Source organism: Anolis carolinensis, chromosome 4 (genome assembly GCF_035594765.1).
Source record: "Anolis carolinensis isolate JA03-04 chromosome 4, rAnoCar3.1.pri, whole genome shotgun sequence".
NCBI classification, from domain to species: Eukaryota; Metazoa; Chordata; class Lepidosauria; order Squamata; family Dactyloidae; genus Anolis; species Anolis carolinensis.
Genome location: NC_085844.1, coordinates 145,052,054 through 145,074,693, shown reverse-complemented (window position 1 = coordinate 145,074,693; position 22,640 = coordinate 145,052,054). Strand labels below are relative to the sequence as shown.

Sequence of the window (22,640 nt, the reverse complement as noted above, 5' to 3'; positions counted from 1 at the left end):
CGTCCTGCGGTGGTGACCTGCCTCATCGTCCTGCGGTGGTGACCTGCCTCATCGTCCTGCGGTGGTGACCTGCCTCATCGTCCTGCGGTGGTGACCTGCTTCATCGTCCTGCGGTGGTGACCTGTTTCATCGACCTGCGGTGGTGACCTCCCTTCACAGCGGGGAGGAGGCGTCTCTTCTCTCCTCCTTTCCAAAGCCAGCCTCGGTGCTCCTTCGGCGGCAGGCCTCGAGCCGCAGAGCACGAGGTGCTTGAAAATTTGGCGAAGTCGCCATTTTGGCAGTTTACGTCACTCGGGCAAGGGAGGTATCAAGTGGCAAGTTGCTGTCAGTTGGCATTTTGCAACTTGCCCACCAAAATCTGGCGCCAAAGGTCACAATCTTTGTAAAGTATAGTTACTTAGTGATATATATTGCTATGGTTAAGTGTTGTGCATTGTATTATATATTGCATTTGCTTTTATTGTAAATTTACTTGCTGGTATGTTGTATTTGCTTTTGTTGTAAATTTACTTGCTATTAAGAATACATAATGTCTATGCAATTTCAAGACGATACAGATGGTATACCTCCTTCTGAGGCTGAAAGTAGGAATGAAAGGCCCCAAAGGATAAAGCACCCTTCAGCCAAGATGCTAGCCCATCTAATAGATGAAAAGGAGCTCCTCCATGTGAGGTTAGGTTCGGCATGGGAGCGAATTGTAACATTGATGGACAGAATTGAGAGCTTGGGTATTACAAGGGTGCCATCCATATTACAGACAGACCTTGAAGAGACCTTCGGTATTTGGAGGGGTTTGGTGTCTAAGATAGTCCAGGTCCTCGAGTGCATTAACGCCAAGGATTCAGAGTTAGAAATAGTGAGTGTCTTAGCTGACACTAATGAGAAAGAAAATAAGGTGAGGGCAATTCTAGATGCCTTGGAATTTAGTTCTCCACCTGTTAATCTAAGGTCTGAGCCAAAAGGAAATCAGTCTTCCTTATGCAGCCATGAGACCAATCTTTTAAAATCACCTGCTGTGGCACTTAGTCTTAAGTCCAACCGCTCTAGCCAGGTATCTAAACTAAGGGAGTGTGCATCATCTAAACATAGCCACTCTAGCAAGTCTTCTGCTGCTGGGAGTGCCATCTCTTCCCTAGCTGCCTTGCACATTAAGGAGGCTGCACGTCTGGAGCTAAAGAGCAAGGTAGCGGGGGCGGAGGCTGATGCTAAGGCAGCTGATCTCACCCTTCCCTTTAAAGAAGAAGAGCAACGACTGCAAATAGAACAGGCCCGTAGACAAAGCGAAATGCAAATAGAACAGGCTCGTATAGAGATGCTTAGAATAAAGATGGATGCCGCAGCCAAAAGGGTAAGGGCTGAGACTTTGGCCAAGGCCCTAATTGAGCCACTCACAGAAGAAAATGTAAGCCAGTTACCAATACAGGACCCTTCTGCCAAAGTGTTTGCGCACCTTGGCAGCATGTACAGCCAGTTTTCGGATGAGGAACAGGGAGACTTCTCTCCTTACCCAGAGCAGGGCCCCAAAGTCACTTTTGAGTTTCCTGCAGAGCAGAGCGTCATAGCGGGGAGCTCACCCTTGCTCGAGCTACCTGTGCCTCCTGCTAAAACCCTAGGTCAGTCAATCAGGGCCTCAAGGCCGAGCGCTAGTTGGCCCCTACAGACAGCTGCACAGGGAACCATCGATTCGTCAGTGGTCGATGTCATCCCTCCAAGAGGCCAAAGGTTGACGCAAGGTACACGGTGGGAGTCCACTCCACAACAGCAAACTCCTCAATTGTTCCCTTCGACGCCGGAGTCCCAGCTTGTCTCCATCATCAGAAGTCCCAGAAGAGATCTTAAGGACAAGGGTGTCGAAAAGTTTTCGGACAAGCCTGAGGAATTTCTTCTCTGGAAGGCCACCTTCCAGAGAGCTATCAGAGACTTAAAGTTATTGCCGGAGGAAGAACTGACTCTTCTGGCTGCATGGTTGGGCCCAGCCTCATCCTCACAAGTTAAGAAGATCTACGCAGCCCACGTAGCCGATCCCGACAAAGCCCTGGAAAAGGCCTGGGCCAGGTTGCAGCAGAGGTATGGGGCCAGCACAGAGATTGAAGCATCTCTTATGGACAAGCTCCAAAGGTTCCCAGCTTTAAAACTCAAAGACTTCAAACTCTTGTGGGACCTCAGCGATCTCCTTGCGGAATTAGAGTCGGCCAAGGAGAATCCAGAACTGCCCGGTTTGAAGTGCCTCGATCAGCACCTGTCCCAGAGGCAGATCTTGACCAAGCTGCCCTTCACTTTGCAAGAACGCTGGGGACAGGAGGTCTTCAACTACAAGGAGGCCCACTCCCAGGCATACCCTCCATTTTCTCATTTGGTCCAGTTCATCACCAGGGCGGCCAGAGAAAGGAATGATCCGCAGACGGGCCTCCCCACCTTATACCAAGGGACCCAGCCAGAGAAGGCACCTGAAGTGGACAAGAAACCATCCAGAGAGGCCAAAAGACCGGTTAGTGTTAGGGCTGTTGAAACTCAGCACAGGGCCAACGAATCCAAGTCAGAGGTGAAGGAGGTGCTCTGCCCCATTCACCAAAAGCCTCACAGTTTGGCCAACTGCCGGGAATTTGGCAAGAAGCCTTATAAAGAAAGACAACAGATTGTACAGAAGCTGGGCATATGTTTTAGGTGCTGTGGAGCAACTCTTCACTTTGCATCCAACTGCAAAGAGGATGTCAAATGCGCAAGGTGTAACAGCCTTAAGCATTGCACCGCGATGCACAACTCTGACGCTGTCTCCCACGCCAAAGGGGACACGTTTTCCAAAGAAGGGTCATCTACTGAAGCCACCAACATGCAGGCCGCGTCACGGATGCAGGAGGATGCTCCATCGGTCGCCTGCACTGAACTATGCTCTAACGTGCACCAGTTCAGAGTCTGTCATCCTATCTGCCTAGCGGATGTATATCCATCCAAGAGCCCTTGGCTTAAAAAGAGACTCTATGTGGCCCTAGATTCACAGAGCGATGCCTCCCTGGCTACTCCAGAGTTCTTCCGCATGTTTGACCTTAAAACCAAGATGGTCGACTACACTATGACTACGTGTGCAGGAAAAAAGAAGTTGCAGGGTCGCATAGCATCTGGCTTTGTTGTCTCCTCTTGCGACCAGAAGAGACAGTTCAAGTTGCCAGACCTGATTGAGTGTTCCTCCATCCCTCGGAACAGAAAACAAATTGTAACTAGAGAAGTTGTGGAGGCTCATCCACATTTGCGACGGTTAAAGAATGCTATACCAGCCTTTCGGCCAGATGTGGACATTGCCCTTTTGCTTGGCTCGGACTGCCCGAGCTTGTTCTGTGTGAACGACCAAGTTAAAGGACCTCCAGGTGCACCTATCGCACAACAATTGCCATTAGGCTGGACAGTCATAGGCCCAGTGTGCATAAACAAGATGCACCCACCATCGTCGTTGGACTCCAATCAAGCACAGGTGCTTAAAGGTGGACGTCCTACACTTGTGCGCAGTTGCCTAAGTCATATCTCGGTCTACTGCCAAGCAATAACTCCAGAGTATTCCTCCATCTTCAAAGTCTCTGAGAGAGACGAAGCCACAGCGCTCTCGAAAGATGAGCAAAGGTTTTCGGACATTATGAATGCTCAAGTCTCACGAAGTGCAGAGGTGAAAGCCTGCAAATCAACCACAGAAATCAAGATGGGCCAAAGATCTTGCCTGGAACCACACCGTTTTGAACGTTTTTCGGAGTGGCACAGTCTTCTTAGAGCAGTTGCTAGGCTTATACATCGCTTAGTCTGCAAAGATAGTCAGCCTTTGCAAGTTCAGGACATGTTGAAGGCTAAGGGAGTAATATTCAGGTCAGTTCAGAGGCATGAGTTTAGTCTAGAAATAGCCAGGTTAGAACAAGGGCTTGACACCCCCAGTCGGAGTTTCTTGCATGAGTTAAACCCATTTCTAGGCAAGGAGGGTATTTTGAGAGTTGGAGGAAGGTTAGCCAAAGCTAAACTCAAGGCGTGCATAAAAAACCCCATCATCATACCCCCTAATAGTCACACTGCATTGCTGCTCGTTCGGCATCACCATGAAAGGATCCATCATCAGGGTAGAACTCTGACTGAGGCGACCCTTAGAAATGAAGGCCTGTGGGTGGTAAATGCTAAAAGTTTGGTCAGCAGTGTTATTTTTAAGTGTGTCAAATGTCGGCGACTCAGACGTAACTGTCAAAGTCAGTTAATGGCAGAACTACCTCAGGATAGGACTTTGACAGACCCACCCCTTTCCCATGTGGGAATCGATGTGTTTGGTCCTTGGGAGGTTGTCACTAGGAAAACCAGGGGTGGTGTTGTAAATAACAAAAGATGTGCGGTTTTGTTTACTTGTTTGTCAGTACGAGCTGTCTATATAGAGGTTGCAGAGGGAATGGACACTTCATCATTCATAAACGCATTGAAAAGGTTCATAGCCCTCAGAGGGCCAATTAAGTTAATTTGGTCGGACTGTGGCACCAATTTTGCATGTGCAGACCTTAGCCAACCACTTCTGGAAGACGTGGAAGGCCGAATACTTAAGCCAGCTTCCAACCAGAAGACTCTGGCAAACCCCAAAGGACAATGTCAAGGTGGGAAACCTTGTGTTGCTAAAGGACAAAGACTTGCCCCGCTATGCCCGGCCTATGGGCATTATACTAAAGACCTTTCCTTTCCCTGATGGTAAGGTTAGAAAAGTTCAGGTAAAGGCTCATAGTAAGGACAAAATGTCTGTCCTGGACAGACCAACCAGCAATCTCGTGTTGCTTATTGGAGATGTTTAAAGTTCTAGTGTTTTATTGTTGTGTATACAAAGGTGTTTGTATGTTTTTGATTGGTAAATTCCCACATCCTGGGAATTTAGCGGGGAGTGTTCCGTCCCCCAGGACGATGGTTTGCCTTACTTATTGGTCGTTTGTTTGTTTTCCCTCCTTTGCATTCTGTTTCAGCCTCTGGCTGCAATAGCCCAGGAAAGGTGGCTTGAAGTCTGCAAGAGCTGGCTGCAGTTTTCTTTGCAATGATTGGTCAAAGAGTACAACATCTTAGGACCGCCCTTTTTACCAGGGTCTAGTCTCCATTTTAGAGTTTCATTCTGGCTATAGTCTTCCAACGTGCTGGAGCTGTGCAAGGCTAACTGGGACAAATCATCCTCAAAACCAGGCCAATCTAAGCCTATCCAAATTAGATAAGTATTGAATTATATTGATCTGGAATAAGAAATCTAGTTAGAGGAGCAGAGTTATTCCATCGCTTCTAGAACTAATCTTTGCTGTAAAGATAGGGAAGGAAAGAGTTTCTCCTTCTAATATAGGCAGCGTGATTAGGGTATAGTGGTTTTATAATCACTTTTGCCTTCTGGAATCAGGGATAATTCTGCAACTAAAACCTATAGAAATTTGTTTCATTTTCTGCAACTTTAAGATCTGTGCCAGGTTTACAACCTTGTATGAATAAACATCCTTTTTTGAAGTTATCCAGACTCAGTCGTTCAATATCTATAGGCCAGCTTATAGGGATTTGCAGTTCGCCCGGATAAAGGACAGCACGTTTCAGTTTTATAGTTTTTTATTGTCCGGCGGACGGCACATCATGTCTCTCAGGCTTCGCCAAAACACAAGCTGGCAGGCACACATTCAGTGTTAGCAGGAATGTAACCTATCCATATGTGTACTAGGCTTGAATGCAAATCTGTTTTTAGCCATTTCCTTTGGCCAATCCAGCTTCTTCCGTTTGTTCGGGTGCCCATAACAGCAAGGGCCCAGTCCTCACGGATTCCCGTCCATAACAGGACCACATGGCAACTGATCTTGCCTCCTCCTCCTCTATTTGGCATCATAGTTTAATATTTTGAATTTTTCTTTATTTTCCTTTATTTTCTTGATTCTTTTTATTTAGTGGGACTGACTGGGAGTTGGGGGTGTGTGGGACAGGTGAGTGTGTGTGTATGTGCATTTGGGGACTTGAGAGAGTCACCTTTTTTTCTCCTTCCCTTCCTCTGCTTCAAATACTTCTAAAAGATAATAATAATTAAACCCAGCAAACAAAAAGAAAACCCTCATTCTCAGAAAACTACTACCAGTTACCTCTCCTCTAGAGTAGAAAGTAGAAACAGCTTTAGGGAAGCATTAAACCCAAAGCAGAAAGTAGAAAGGAGATTGAAGTGTGCCCACTTCAGACAGGGCCTGTAGTAGAGAAAAAAGAGGGCTTTAAAAAGGAAGCCCAGGGAGGATAGCTTTGCTCTTCCTTCCCTGAGCCTCCTTAAAATGCCTTGGAAAGCTGCATGGTGTGCTGCAGGGAGAGAAAGCATGCACCTGCCCGCAGCACCTCTCCTTTAGAGTTGCCGTTGCTCACACCCAGGCTCTCTTGAAGGAAAAAAGGAAAGGGTCCCAGGAAGGGTGCTTTCTTAACCCCATTGCTGACACTCAGACTCCCTTGAAGGGAAAAAGGAAAGGGTACAAGGCTATGGACTGAAAACAGCTATCCGGCTACCCTCCCCTCCCCATTTTCGGGAGGTGTGCAAAAATGGATACAGGGGTCTACCAGTATCCGGCCAGCAGAAATGGATGGAGGTTCAGCCAAAATGCACAAGCCTATTGTGCACACCAAGCTAGACCTTTTGGTTAGCTTTTAAAATGCATGCATTTAAAACAAATTGTTGCAGTTTCTTTGGGAGTTTCTGGAAAGTTTAGTGAAGAATACTTTCCTAGATAGAACACAAATATGGCCTTGCAACTTTGTAGTATGAATAAATGAAAAAGGGTAAAAGGGGGTTGTTACTCCAATTCAGCTGATTTGTCTTTTAAGAACACTTTCATTTATGATAACACATTGATCACAGTGCTACCTGCTGGATGCCTTGCTCCATCTCGGCTGCAGTGTTGAATATAATGGAGTGATAACTTCATTGAGCAAAGAGGAAATCTAGACATTTTAGATTGCAAAATAATGCTTGTTTCATCTAACTTCAGCACACACCATCCCTTTGCCATGTGTCAAAGATGGGGGTTGTGTCCTAAAAATCAGAGCGTGTTGGGACTGGTATATATTTTATCTGAGGTGAGTCTTCAATGAAATATATGTCTCAAAAGGGGAATCAAAAGCAAATGATTGGAGCGGGTGAGGCCTTCCTTCTTGCAGAAGACTAAAAGGAAAAAGTGCTGAAAAAGAAAATCCTTTCCCAGACAGCAGATCAAATGCTGGAAAAGTTGCTTTGTATGCATGTGAAGAGAGACATTTGCAGAGCCCAGTCAGGTAAGTTTTTGAATTGTTGCTCCCAGACTCTAACAGTCAGAATGCCTACTGGACTTGCTGGCTGGAAACATCAGGGAGCTCTAGTCCAAAAAACCCTAACTATGATGTGCTATAGAAATTACTTTGTTTCTGAAATTCTGGATGCTGTAAAGATGTTGGGAAAATATATTTTGACAAACCAGCATTCATTATGTAATGAGGTACTTTTTTCCGTGTCAGGAGCAACTTGAGTCGCTTCTGGAGTGAGAGAATTGGCTGTCTGCAAGGATGTTGCCCAGTGGACGCCCGGATGTTTTTTAAAAATGTTTTTACCATCCTTGTGGGAGGCTTCTCTCATGTCCCCGCATGGAGCTGGAGCTGATAGAGGGAGCTCATCCGCACTCTCCCTGGGTGGGATTCGAACTTGGCAGCTTTCAGGTCAGCAACCCAACCTTCAAGTCACGAGGCTTTAGTCCACTACGCCATCGGGGGCTCCAATGAGGTACTGATATGATTAAAATGTCAATGCAGAAAGGAAGTTTCCATTAACTTTCATCCAGGTGTAAATAGAAGGGCAGGGTGTGTCATCAGAAATTGCACAAAAAGTAGAAGAATTTTGATGCAGACATACATCTATCAGCTTCTTTAAAAATCTAACCATTTTAATTCCAGTTTGGCAGTTTAATTATAACTGTTTTGGTCCTGATATTTGTTCCTAAGTTTCTGCCACGGAAAGAGAAATTGCATTCCATGTGAATGACAATAACTAACTTGCCAGATGTGGAACAGTCCAGTTAGATGCATATACATTCTCAGAGCAGGGTTGAACCTATCCATTGAATGTAAAATAGTTTCTATCAATACATTCTCCATCTACTTATAGTTTTGGTCACACTACAATAGGCTTCCCCAACCAGATACCCCCCAGCTGTGCTGGATTGCAGCCATCTGTTCTCCCTGTCCCTGGCAGAAGGGGAATGATATGATCTCATTGAAGGAATATTTAGTCCATAAGGAGGAAGAGCAATAATTCTGAAACTATCCAATTATAATATCTGGATAGCAGACCCTAGAGCCCACCGTTCACCTGGTCACAGTCTTTCTCACTCTATTACGCCACCGGGGGCTCCTTGGCTGTTGGCTATTCAGGTAGGCTTGGGGAGTCAGTCTGCCAGAAGATGTAACTAAATAGCTGATATAGAATATGGACAATTATGGACAATATAGAATATGGACAATTATTTCTAATTTTTCATATGTAACTCTAAATTAGAAAATGAAATTTTATGCAAATCTGTGTCTATTTTTGTCCTCTTAGGTGATGATGCATGCCATGACTCAACATCTAGAGTTGGATCATTCAGATGGAAGGAAGGAGCAGACTGCCAGGAATCTATAGCTCATGTTAACAATGGCCTTTCTGAGCCAGCAGTTGAGAGAACCATCACTGTCTAGCAGAAGGCTGAAGACCCATTGCCATCATTCTTGCACAATGAGGATACAGAGAGATGACTTAGCTCCCAGTGGTTATTAAGTTAGAGTCACTGAACTAATTAGGCAGCTGGTGTCTAATTACCTGGATATAAATCTCCCACCACTCCCTGGCAGCTCAGTTGCATTCAACCTTCTTTATTATAATTAAAAAAGAGGGCATGTTTTCTTGACCTTTGGCCAGCTCTGTTTTCACTCCTTACTGACTTAGTTTATATGTTCTATTGATTTGCTGAACAATGTCTGGATCAGCTGGTGACCACTCTATTACTTCTTCCTTCATCCTACTGGATATCATGACTGACCTTGACTGAATTAATTCATTGACAATGCCTGCATTCCAACCATCTGGTCACTTGTTGACTCGAACATAGGGCAATGCATGACATTTTTCATGGCTGAAGTGTTATCTCCTAAAGATGGGAGAAGTAAAATGTTGGGAACTATAGAGGCTATTATTATATTTTATTTATTATGGTTGATGAAGTACCAAGGCAGTTTTGAGAAAGACTTCGAGGGGCAGCCAGAAAATGTCATGAGACACATGCTTTTTAACCAGCAATACATGTAGGTTAATTCAGAGGGCATTTTGCATTCATGGGAGCATGCTCTGAACTTCTGTTTCGTCTCAGTTTACAAATGCTATCTTGTCCATTGAGAACATTATGCCTATTCTTATTCTTTCTGCAATTTCCTGCCTCCCCTTAACATTATTCATGTAGCAGCTTAATCCCGCCATGTTATCAGTGTCAGGCAACTAGCACTGGCCTTAGGTCTCTCAGCAGGGAAACTACAGCTGGTAGATATGATACACTTATTCTATAGGATTATGAATTAGGGAATGCTTCTCTCTCTCTCTCTCTCTCTCTCTCTCTCTCTCTCTCTCTCTCTCAGAAATCAAGATAACTCAAAACTTCTTTAGATTTGCTTCCTTGATCCCGATCCCTTTCAGGTATTTGGACACCATACTGTCTAAGCTAGCATTTACAACAAAGAAGACTAGTAGCAGTAGTTTTAAAGAAAAGACATAATTCTAGAAGTGTCCTTGTCATCTTCATTTCAAATGCAGCTTTCTTGTTCAAGTCTAAGTAGTGAGGAGAAAGAAAAGAGGAGATGGAAAATTAAGGATATATCTAAACTGTAGAATAAATGCTGTTTATTCTTTAACTGTCATTGCTCAATACTATGAAATCATGGTTTAGCCTTCTCTGCCAAATAGTCCTGGTAGCTCACCAATTTACAGCTCCCAGGATTCTCTAGCATTGAGTTGTGACACTTAAAGTGGTGTCAAAGAAATGTGATTGCTACCAAGTTAAAGGGCTGTCTGGAACCGCCCCTTCTTTAGTTTTGAGGCTGAGAAATAAGACTTTCCTCTTACACTCAAAGGAGCCTTTGAGAGCCCACAAGACCTTTAAAATATGCTGCAATAACTCAAGTAATTCCAGACTCTGATAGCATGCTACATTTATTTTTAAAGGTAGATTGACATAAACCAGCACCATACCAAAGTCACTGATTGAATAATGGATTGGAAGTGTAACATATAAGTAGCAATCATGCACAGCGTCCAGAAGTGTTGCTGGGAAAACAGTTGAAGCAGCTTATTTGTTAATTCTTGTGCCCCAAAGACTGACTGAATGGCAGCCCTGTAGGGAACAGTAATGGTTTGCAAATGGTTATAATTTCAAATTAAGCAAAGCGGCACAAGGGCTTATTTTAACTCCTGTCAGGTACACTTGGTGACAAAAAATCTATCTCGGTCTCTCAAACTCTCCCACTACTTCCGGACATTGAAATCTATAGAGAAAATTCTTGGTGAAGATGCATTGGACATTTCACATCCTACTTTCTAATTTATGCCTAAAGGAGCACATCCATCCCTTGTCTGCTCTGATGTGTTCTGTAGGTAGGTGAAAGAATACAGATAAGTTACTATGAATTAAAATAGCATCTAGTCAATCAGGAGCTTGTGAAAACTTCAGAGGAGGGTGCCATGGCTGGCTATGCCTTGGATTTAGGGGATTAAGTTCCACCTGATGAATTTAATTGTGTTTTATACCATTTCATTCTCCATAGAGATTATTGAAATACGAAGCTGCTCTGTGCTGAATAGGAACTCCTGACCCATCTACATATATTGAGAATGAGAATGTTTCTACAAAATTGAGGGAGATAGCTGTGCAGTTTTTAAAAGACTATTCTCAGCCTAGAGCCTTATTTTGTGCAATACTAGCATGCAGTGGTATTTTTCTCAGAGGAAATTGCATGTATAATGCCAAAAAGAATGCTTTTACTCAGAAACTTTATTTTTTGTTCAGAAAATGCTGCAATTGGAGATTTATTTTGCACAGAATTCATGCAGGGTTGTTCTATATATAAAACATTTTCTGCATAAACCAATCACATGCAAATTTCACGTGTCATAAGTCCCAAATTGTGACTATTCTTGTCAGTCCAGTATTGCTTTCCTTACAACTTCTCAACATTTGAGAAATGCATTTTTAATACTATGTACTATGGAGTCAGATAAATTGTTGGAATGGGAGAGAGAAGTGAAGTAACAAAGATGCTTTGAGAAGTTTCAACCTAAAGCTTACCATGTAATTTTGCTTTGCCTTGCCAAATTAGATGGAGTTTGCCCTTCCTCATACAAAGCATGACTTTGTACCTCTTGCACTGCCAGATTTGGCCTTTTTTGGATTGGGAATCCCTTACTTGAGCCAAAAACACATAGCCTACTTGAAATTCTATAATGTGGAGATGACAAACTCAGGCCTGTTATATGAATTCTTCCCCACATGAAACTCACAATTATAACTAGTTTATCACAAGACGGTCCAAACGTCAGGAAGAATGTCATAGGCTTGTCTTTTCTGATGTATTATTTCTGTGTCTAGAATGTTTTACATTTACTTATTAAAGAATTATAGGTAGTCATCTGACTTACAAACTTACATAGTTAAGAACAGGGGTGAGAAAACAGAAAGTGAGAGAAATCTACTCCTAGGAAGGGAAATTCATCCCTGAAGGAGTTATCATGGGGAAAAGGTGTCTCCACTGAAGCTTTCACACCAATCCTTGTTTCCACAACAAGCCACAAACACAGCCTTTATTGGCATACAACAACAAAATCACAACATAGGTATATACAACAAGAGGAAGTCAGATAAAAAGAAAACATACCTAGAAGTTACTAAATCTCAAAGATAAAATTTGCAACAGTCTCACAAAAGAATGCATCAGAGTGCCACAACAAGCCATTTTTTTTCAAAATCCAATTCTCACAGTGACAGAAAGTGAGGCAGAGATAGCAAAACAAAAACCAAAGGGTTTAACTTAAGAGCAAACCTACAGAACCTATCTTGTTCGTAACTTGGGAATTATATATACACAGAAAAAATACTATTGTGAATGTTAGTGTACCAGTTGGCTAAATATCAACTTTCATAAGGGGAGGGGGAGTGCTTGCTTCCAAAATATTATTCATGTATACATTAAAGGAGAAAGTCAGTGCCTCAAGAGGAAAAGATCCATTCATATTCAGAGGATTACACAGGAAGTGGTTCATCATGCTCCTTCTGTGATGTCTTACTGGGTTCCTATCCCCTGCTTATTTCCTGCTTTGCGGTTCTTGGGTGGAATGTTCCATTGGCTCTCATTTTGGGGGTGGAGCTTGGGACTCCCCTGTAGGTTTGGATGAGATGGTTCAGCCTGTGAGCTAGGCTCTAGAAGCTTTCCCCCCTCCATTTGGCATTCCAGAGAAAAACCTCTTAGAAATAGCTCTTAGAATTTGGTCTGGGTTCTTTGACCTGGCAAATTCAAACAGGCAACATAAATCACGTACTTACCTCATAGCCTCGTACTTACCATATAGTTATTATACCTCATAGTTTTCCTCATAGCTTATGTACTTACCTTATAGCTTATCACCTTATAGTTATTTCATAGCTAGTAGTTCCCTATAGCATAGATAGCACTTATCATAGCCTTGTACTTACCTCATAGTTTACCTCAGAGTCATTATAGATAGTGCTTATCATAGCCTTGTACGTACCCTATAGTCCTTGCCTTATAGTTTCCTCATAGCTTGTCTGCTTATCCTTTATAGTCTTTATAACCTTCATTCTCTAGCAATATAGTTTTAATTTGTTTATAATTTCAGCAATTTTATCTCATTATTTCTAATATAGTAAAAGGATTGCTTCCTGTGTTCAATAAACATATGTTTGGTTATTTTTAACTAGCTTCAAAGAGTGTTTACTTTGGGGTTTGAGGTATATTTAAAGGGTAAACCAAACGCCGCTTGGGTAGCCAGACCTAGAGATAGCCATTTCCCCCAGCGTGCCTTCACACCATCCATCCATGATCCTGTGTGTGCATGTGAATTAAATCACTGGAGCCAATATGGTGGGTGCTTTTCACTTGACTGCACATTCAATCTTCTCCTCCATTTCAATTCCAATGGCACACAATTAGTCCAACACATTTGCTTCCCATTGTGGTACAGCAATCCACATGCAGATCAGGGTACATAATTAGGAAAGCTATTTTGATATCATGTTGCCAAAGGCTTTCATGGCTGGATCACTGAGTTGCTGTGAATGTTTTGGGCTGTATGACCATGTAATAGTAGCATTCTCTACTGAAGTTTTGCCTGCAACTGTGGCAAGTGGGGTGCGTATATATATATATATATATATATATATATATATATATATATATATATGGAATGTCAAGGGTGGGTGAAGGAACCTGTGTCACGTTTATTTTGACATTACTATTGTGTGTTCAAGTTGTTTCTGATCTATGGTGACCCTAAGGCAAACCTATTACAGGAGTTTCTTGGCAAGATTTGCTCAGAAGAGGTTTACCACTGCCTTCCACCGAGGCTTTTTTTTCATGTCAGGAGTGACATGAGAAACTGCAGCTGTGAGTGTGTGATTCGCCTGTGGCCAGCCTACGGGTTTCATGGCCAAGCACAAATTTAAACTCTTGTCTTCAGAGTCACACTACAACACTCAAACAGAGTAGAACATTCTACAAGGATATATTTGTATTTCTAACAATCATTATAACAAGATGCAAGTTTATAAACATTTAAATTTCTTGCCCTTTCATGAAATCCCAAATGGGATGGCTGGAGCAAATTGCTTCACCTTGCCAAATGATAGGGCCACATTTGCTGTTTGGTTGAATCTGAACTGAAATAGGCAGGTAACAATTCTAGAGATGGGAGATATCAACTAGGCTTGTACATTTCTGCTGGAGGGTGATCTGTTTTTGGTATCCAAATTTCGTTGGGCACCCAGATTTGTTTTTGGGAGCCTCCTGAAAATCAGCTAATGGAAATATCTGTTTTCAGCTTCACAGCCGAAAGGTCTGGGAAGCTCCAGCCAATTGGCGGAAATGGGGAACTTACAAGGCTCCCCTTTCCATTCTGGGGATCCTTTCTTCCTTTCAAGGGAGTCTGGGTTTGAGCAATGAGGTTAAAGAAGTACCCTTACTGGGACCCGTTCCTTTCTTCCCGTCACACCCGTCAGCCACATAGGCCATTTTGGGTGAATGAAATCTGGCAGCTGAGTGATTATGGTCATCCGAACAAGCCAAACAAGCTGGACTGGCCGAAGGGAACCGACAAATCCAAATCTGTGCACAAGTCTAATATCAACAATATTGGAAGAAAATACAAGGAAGGAAGAAACCTGGCAGTAAATTGAGTTGGCATGATCATTTATAGACAGCACGCCATATAATAAAATATAATAGTTTGAATTATTTGAACACATGCATAGATCAAATAAATAATTTCACATTTTAAGTACTGCAGTTTAAATCTTAAAAACAAGATTACCCATATCTGCCTTAAAATGGGAAAGGTGGGAAACGAATTAGCTACTGTCTCATGGGACAGAAGCTCAGTAATCAGGAAGGAATAGATAACATCTTTTTGTTTTTAAAATGCTACAGACCATTAAAGCTGACAAATTACTAAGTCCTAATAGTATACATATCAAACCTAAAGTAAGATAGAAAGGAAAGATTTTCTGGCACCTTCCTGACTGCAAATCCTCCAGCATAAAGAAGAAAAAAAGGGGGAAAATAGAAGTGGAGACTGAGAAAGAATAGTAAAATCTTCTTATGAAATATAAAATGGCCAGACACTTAGGAAGCTGTTCAAGAACAACAAAGTCCAGAAAATTATCCATGTGCCCAATTGAAGATATATTAATGTACCCTGTTTCTTGGTGAAAAGAAAAAAATAATGGCTGCAATCAGTTATTTTTCATCTCTAATTGTAATTGCATCTATTTTACAATGAAGTAGAAAAATTGATTCACACACAGAAAAAAAATAAAAAGAAATCTGTTATTTATTTATTTTTAAAAAAAAAAGACTGATCCTGATTATCAGCATTTTGGCAATGTTCAGGCATTTATGGCTGCTGAAGTACCTGCCTATTTTGACATAATGGAGAGGTTTAAAAAATGGAACAGGTATGGAGAAATCAAGTTTATTAAGCAAGCTACACTTACATAAATAGCCATTTGCAGTTAGGGGAGATCAAAGTGATGAACTCTCACTGGTCAATTGTAAAAAGAAAAATGAACCAGAGAAGAGAAATATTATCCTCTAGCTTCCATTGTGGATTGTAGTTTATTATGTGACACTGGGATTAGGCAACATGGCAGCAGCAAGGAATATAAAATAATCACTTGCTCACAATGCATTTGAATAGAAACTCAGTTAAGTGAAAGTTAGTTATATACTTTAAAAAAAAGAAAGCTTCACTTCTCTGGGCACAATTGTTTTCTAAAGCAAATCACGAATGAACCTTCTTATTGTCGGCCCTCAAGCCATTTCCAATTTATGGAAATCCTAAAGCTACTTGCCAAGATTTATGCAGAGTGAGTCCACAATCAAGTGGGGATTCAAATTCTGGACTCCAAGTCCTAGTCCAGCAGTGAATCCACTACATCATCCTGGCTCTTATGAACAACTCTTTTGCACACTTTATTTTAGCTAAAAAGTGTAGCTTCCTTTCAATGACAATATTACACTACCAAAATTTACCAGCAAGCCAATTAAGTGAGTAGTAGATATTACAGGGGAAACAAGATACAAACATGACTAAAGGGAAACACATCCAAGAACTGTGTTTTATCCATTCCATTTTGGTATGAATGTCATTTGTCTACAACATCATCTTGTAGCATCACACTTCTATCTGGAAGCTCAGAAATCACATGAAGGGAGTCCTTCAGGACTAATCCTTGTTTTCTCTTCTGATCAGTCTGTAGAATTCTGCAAAAGTCAAACTGAGACTCATTTGGTTTTTAAAAATATATCTACTCTACAGTACTTGTGTAGAGTGATTACTGAAGGTTGCTTCGAACTGAGAAGCATGCACACATTAACTTGCATGTGTACAGCTCATGAACCTTGAGAGGCTATTTAAAATCTGAAGAACGCCTCTAAAGAGAGCTTTGAGAATTGCAGCAGTATCTATCATTCCTTGAAGAAGGAGGAGATGGCAAGTGTTGAAAGGCCACTGGGGTGCCATAGTGGAATATAACTCTGGTAATTGGAAGCTCTCCAGTTGCATTTTTTGCATTTAAAATCTTCAAATGTGCTATCGGTACATGTCGGATACATACATTGCTTAATAAGAAAAATAAGCCTGCCAAGAAGACATAGTTTACTAAGGAATTAAGTCTGATGCACATAAACGTGAACCCTGTGTACAATGCAGGCAGGAAGAATTGAAAGATGATTTTCAGTATTCATTTCATCAGAAACTATTATTATTCTTATTCATTCATTTTAATATAAATCCTGTATCTATAGGAGATAATTTCCAAGATTTTCCATGGATTCCTGAAACCACAAATAATAGCAAATTCTTTCTTTTTTTCTTTTTTCTTTTTTTACTATACCTAGACTGGAATCATACCATAGAATATCCCTGGAGGACCTAGAGAATCCCACAAACCTTCTGGAAGGGAATATTTTTTGAAGTGCAGATTACTGAAATCATGACTATCAAGTCTATGGGTAATGTATTTATAATCATATTAGTATCCTTTCTTTCTTCAGAAATGAAGACTCCAAGGTAACTAGAAAGAGGAAAACCAGTATGTTATTAAAAATATTTATTTTCCCTACTATTTTTCATCATTGATTTAAGGTGGTATTTATGAGTGATTCCAGATTTTCTTTCAATGCGAGAGTTTGACTTGTCCACTAGAGTTTCATGGTTAAGCAGAGATTCGGGCCTTAGGACCTCATCAAATGGACCTTGAGAAGCATGGTGGACTGTCTGCCTAGTGAAGGGAATAGTACTTTTCAATCCCTAATCATCTGTTTCAAATTCTGTCTTCGCATCACACGTTTCCCCTCTTCAGTTTTCTCCCTGTTTTCCCCTGTTGTTGTTGCCTTTGAACTATCACATGGAAAATCCTTTTCTCCTTCCTCTCCATATTCCTTTTTTTAAATTAGGGAAAACTTCAATCATAAAAGTCAAGACTACTATGGAGAAAAATGAATACAGGTTGAGCATTCCTTATCCTTATTATTTATTTAGAACATTTATACCCCGCCCTTCTCACCCGAGGGGACTATTAATGCTATATTATGAGTTATTCATGGGGCATAAATGATTTTTTTTGTTTAGGCCTGGGTCCCATCTCCAAGATATTTAATTGTATATGGACCTCTTCACACGAGCCCAAATTTGGCGGTGGTGGCAGCAGGTTCTTTGTACTTTTGCCATGGAGCCTGGCAGCTACCATCACATCCCAGAGAAGTATTCTGAAGTGGCTCTGGGGCAAAACTGGTCAACCCCACCCCCTTGTCACCACCAAAAAATTGCTGGCAGTGCACAAGGGGAGGCTCCCCACCTTTTCATAAGGAAAGATAGCTTGAGATGGCTTAAAGAGGCTTCTCCCATGTGATGAGGTGGAAGGAAGCTGTGATGGTTTGGGGCACAGGGCAACAGCTTTCCATTTCTCCCAGTCAGGCACTTCCACCATAACCCGCGGTGATACTGGGAGATTCTGGTGGCACATGTGAAGAGGTCCTATGTCTATGTAAACTGAGGTATTCCAAAATCTGAAGAAAAAAACCCTGAAATCCAAAATACTTTTAGTCCCAGATAAGGGCCAATCAAATTTTATTAGAGCCATTGAGTCCACATCTCAGCCCAGATAGTCTTATCCTCACAAATTGTAGATGCTTATTCATTTCAGGTCTCCATGCAGTGTTTCATTTTCATATTGACTGTCTGAGAAAGAACCTTAGAAGGGATGCAGGCAAAGTTAGATACCATTCTTAGAAAAATTACAGACTCAAAATGCTTTCCTTGCACATACCCTTTTTAGGCCATAAATTGACAAGATTTATCCCATTCACAGGTCAACTATGAATGTAGATCCCATCCAATTAGACCAACAAATACATGTACTGGCACTCCCTCTTTTAAAACAAAAACATCAATTTTAAAGGCACCTATCAATTCTAGACTTACATTTATTTGTCCAAAAATGAACAGGTTGCAGTCTGTTAGACGTTCCCGGTTGCAAGCTAAAAAGGTAAAGGTTTCCCCTGATGTTACGTCCAGTCATGTCTGACTCTGGGGGTTGGTGCTCATCTCCATTTCTAAGCCGAAGAGCCGGGATTGTCCGTAGACATCTCCAAGGTCATGTGGCTGGCATGACTGCATGGAGCGTCGTTACCTTCCTGCCGGAGCGGTATCTATTGATCTACTCACATTGGCATGTTTTCGAACTGCTAGGTTGGCAGAAGCTAGAGCTAACAGTGGGCACTCACTCTGCTCCTGGGATTTGAACCTGTGACCTTTCGGTCTGCAAGTTCAGCAGCTCAGTGCTTTAACACACTTCACCACCGGGGTTCCTTTTGCAAGCTACTATTATATAAATTTCATTTGCTTTTGTCACAAAGCAAATGGCCATTTATTTTTATGTGATGATGGTGAAGAGTGAGAAAGTAATTCATTTCTGAAGTAAGGGTCTGATTTGGGTCCAAACTGTATTTTATGGTTTTCAAAGGACCTTATCACACTGATGAGCCCCCTCCTTCTCTTCTGTCCCATTTTGTCAGTAATCATCAGCAAAACAAAAGGTGTGCGTGTGGGTACTTGCGAAGAGCCACGTGCCCTCCCTCCTTCCCCTACCACACGGGGAAGAGAGGCAGTATCATGGCAAGGTGTGTTGGCGCTTCCCCCATTAGACGGGGGAAAGTGTAAAAAATGTGCATAGCTTTGTTAGAGCTAACCAAAAAGATGGGAGACTCACCGTGGTGGCAAGGAAGCTTTGTTCAACACTTCCTCGCAGCTTCCCCCACTGATGAAGTGGGGCCTCAGTTTGCAGTGTGTCTGGATCCTTGGCTGAAGAGGAGCCCCAACATGTTAAGGAGAAAAATAAACTCTGTGTGATGAGGTGGAAGCTTGTTGAGACTGAATCATCAAGCTCTCTTTGGGATCACCAGATCAAGGTCCACATTCACAAATAAGTCCCATTGTTTCCAATTAGGCATGTGCGATCAATTTTTAAAAAAGTTTCAATAATCATTACAAAATTAGGGGGTGCTGATGTTTCATTTCTAAAAGGTTTCTAAAGTGTAGTTAGTGAAAATTTCATTACTATAACGAGAGTAATACAATTTTGTTACTTTATCATTGTAGTAATTGCGCATAATTACTATAATTGGGGAAACCCCAGGGGCTTCTTTCTCCCTCATTTTTACAGCTATTGGGATGAAACTCGTTACAATGGTATAAGATATTTACCAATGTAGCCCATCCAGTTTTAGAACACTTCACTTATCCCCAAAATTTTCAAAGTTTTAAAAAACAACATTTAAAAAATACAAGACCTATCTTCTTGAATTTTCTATACAACGACAACAAGATAACAGGAGATCATTCCCCCCAACTTAAAGAAATATTCATACATCTACTGATTTTAGAGAATGTTTAAAAAGTTTTGACAAAAACATTTTTTAAAAGCCACAACAAGCTATCATTGAATGCCTCTCATATATTAACAAATATAAACCAATATTAACCAATTCTACATTTTCATAGTATCCTAGAGTTGAAGAGGAACCCCAAGAGCCATCAAGTCCAACCCCCTTTTTTCAGGCAGAAGGGAACCATCAAAAATCTCCTGACAGATGGCCATCCAGCCTCTAAACTAATTGATATGCTTCCCCTATTGAGTTGGAAGGGACCCCCAAGGGCCATCCATTTAGAGATTTCTTCCCAACTCAGCATAGTGATTTATTTACTAGAAGTTTCAGTCAGCCCTCCTTTTTGCAGATTCAACCATTTATTGGAGCTCTAGCTGCCTGCTGCTACATCTCTCCCCTATTATGATTGGGGCCTTCTGAAGCGAGCAGAATTCTGGGAAATGTAGTTTAGGGCAAGGCCTTTTGAAGTCTCTGGCATAGGGCTCCTTGCCTTCCCAAACTACTATTACTTTAAAGAGGAAAGGCAAACTTTTTGGCTTTGCTTTGCTTTCATACAAATACACTGACTTTGGCAGGCATCTGAAATTTACAAAATGCAAGCAAAAATGTATTGGATAAGTTTTGATTCTTAAGTTCATGGTGTGGGCCACACCCACATGTCAGATATCACCTCAAAAGTACAAATGTAACAAATTTCATACAACTTACAAAGACTAACGAAAAAATTGCACACCCCTATTTCCAATGGTGCTCACTCACAGGGAAGCAAATATAGGACTTCAGCCAAACCCTTGAGAATGGATTCAATCTTACTCCCCTATTATCAATTCTGCTATAATATGCAACTTATGAAAAGAAAATCAACAACCTTGGGCTACTTGATGTTATACTTTATGATTAGCAACTCAGCAGCACAGAGTAAATTAGGTAATACAAATTAATCTACTAATGGCTATGGGATACAAATTTCTGATGTAGAAAAATCAATATCAGCACTTCAAGCTTCTGATAATGAAACAGAAATTAGGATGATGTCTCCTGAGTTTCAGCTGTCTGCCGTTATTCACAATAGCGTGGCACTGCACAGACATGTTGAAAATTCAGAAAACGACTTAAAGTGCTAACATTTCCATATTGAAAAGCTCACAGCACTTCTTCATTCAACAGTCAACTGCCTATTGTCTCGGAATCTTTAATGTGGATCTGAAAGAAAGATAAAAACAAAGCTAAGTGATGTTCTAAACCCGGCAAGCATTCTGTCATTACTGGACTGCATAACTTTTGATTTTTTGTTTTTGGTTTGTATGGGAGAAAAAAAATTATATTTGTTATAGTTATTACAACCTACTTAACTTTGACACTGCATTCATGGGAAGTGTTCATTATATTTCTACCACTGCACCTTATTCAAAGGTCTTACCTGTTTTGGACCATAGTTCCCAGAAGTCCCAGATTGCATAGCCAATGGCAAGGGTGATGAGAACAGCACCCTATAAAATATGGATAATCAAAGGTTCTCCACTTAATTAAGTATTCATATCTTGAGCTCAAATTGTATAAGTTGCATTTGATTAGAAGGACTTTAACCCTATATGAATGTTATTAATTTTAGCTTGTTTATGCCTGTTCTCTTGCAAAGTGTGTGTGTATAATTAAAATATAGGATAAAGATATCTCAAATGATGCTCTGATGCAGCACATTAGAAGAAAAATACATCCAATTTATTTATCATTTGCCAGCAAAAAAAGCAAGGTTTTTATGTTTCCTGTTAAAAATAACTTATTTTATTTGATTTTTCATTTCATTAATCAAGTCTCTGTTGCAGTGCATTTAGGTCAACTTGAGACTGCATTGATATAGTTAGGAAATGCTCTTCCAATTTGAACAAATATATTAATTAAAGCTCTGTTTATGACTTTTTTCACAGAATGGGAGAACAAAAATAGATAATCATGTAATAATGAATGCCACATATATAGAAGTGGATGTCATTCCAAGAGATTGGTGCTTCGTGATATTGTCACTCTTAACCCAGGAGCTCTGGAAACATCTGATAATGTGCATGGATATCTTCCTAGCTGGCTTTAGCATCTTTAAATGTGAATGACTAAAATATATTATTGTACCTATCAGTTCTAGAGGGAAGTCAGGGACACAATAGGTCAATAACATCCAACCTTCTTCTGCAAAGTTCCTGAAACTACCCAAGTACCTCAGTCTGAACCACTCATAATTTATCATATATGCTCATGTATAAGTTCATCTCATGTATAAGTCGAGGACAGATTTTTCAGGCATGATTATGGATTTTGATATGACTCATGGATAAATTGAGTGTCATTCCAACACAGCCTCAGGGGGACAGCTCCCCTGGCCTTTGTCACCATCATTTCCCCACCCTAGGTATTGAAAAAGGACTTTCGCCACACTACTCAGAAAAGAGGATGGTGTCCTTTAAAGTTAATGGACAGTATCTTAAAAAAATTCTCTCCTTGATAATTGGTGATAAACAAGAACCTAGTTCATTCTGGGATGGCCTAAAAAAAACTGGCTGTCTCTACTTTCTCGACCATGGCACCACTTCAGCCATTTTTGAATGCCTAGGTGGAAAACACAGTAGTGATGACTCTTTGGCATTTCTCCTCAAGGAGACACTGAGGCATTAGAGGGAGTTGGCACATCTTTGAGGTTCTATTTGGATAGACCAACCTGTCACCTTTCACCTCTATATTCACAGAAGGGCATAGTTCCTTTTTCAATAAGAATTCAGGTGCCCTATTTAGACTGATCTGTGCACAAGTTAACCCAACATTTTGACTAAAATTCTAGATCTATACATGAGTATATACAGCCAATAAAGACAGGATTCTCATCCTGCTTGTCCTTTCCTTATTGCTTGCTTGCTTGCTTCCAG

At 41.1% G+C, this 22,640-nt stretch overlaps 1 protein-coding gene and 1 long non-coding RNA gene across 2 annotated transcripts in view; both read right to left on the bottom strand.

Annotated features, from left to right (window-relative positions):
• LOC134298295 (uncharacterized) overlaps positions 1-5,742 on the bottom strand; it is a 49,623-nt gene extending 43,881 nt beyond the window's left edge. Inside the window, exon 1 of the long non-coding RNA XR_010005303.1 lies at positions 5,605-5,742. This is a non-coding gene — a long non-coding RNA (uncharacterized LOC134298295). The remainder of the gene's footprint in view (positions 1-5,604) is intronic.
• Positions 1-22,640, bottom strand: part of olfm3 (olfactomedin 3) — a 207,481-nt gene that overhangs the window by 162,316 nt on the left and 22,525 nt on the right. The gene's annotated exons all lie outside the window — the stretch shown is intronic.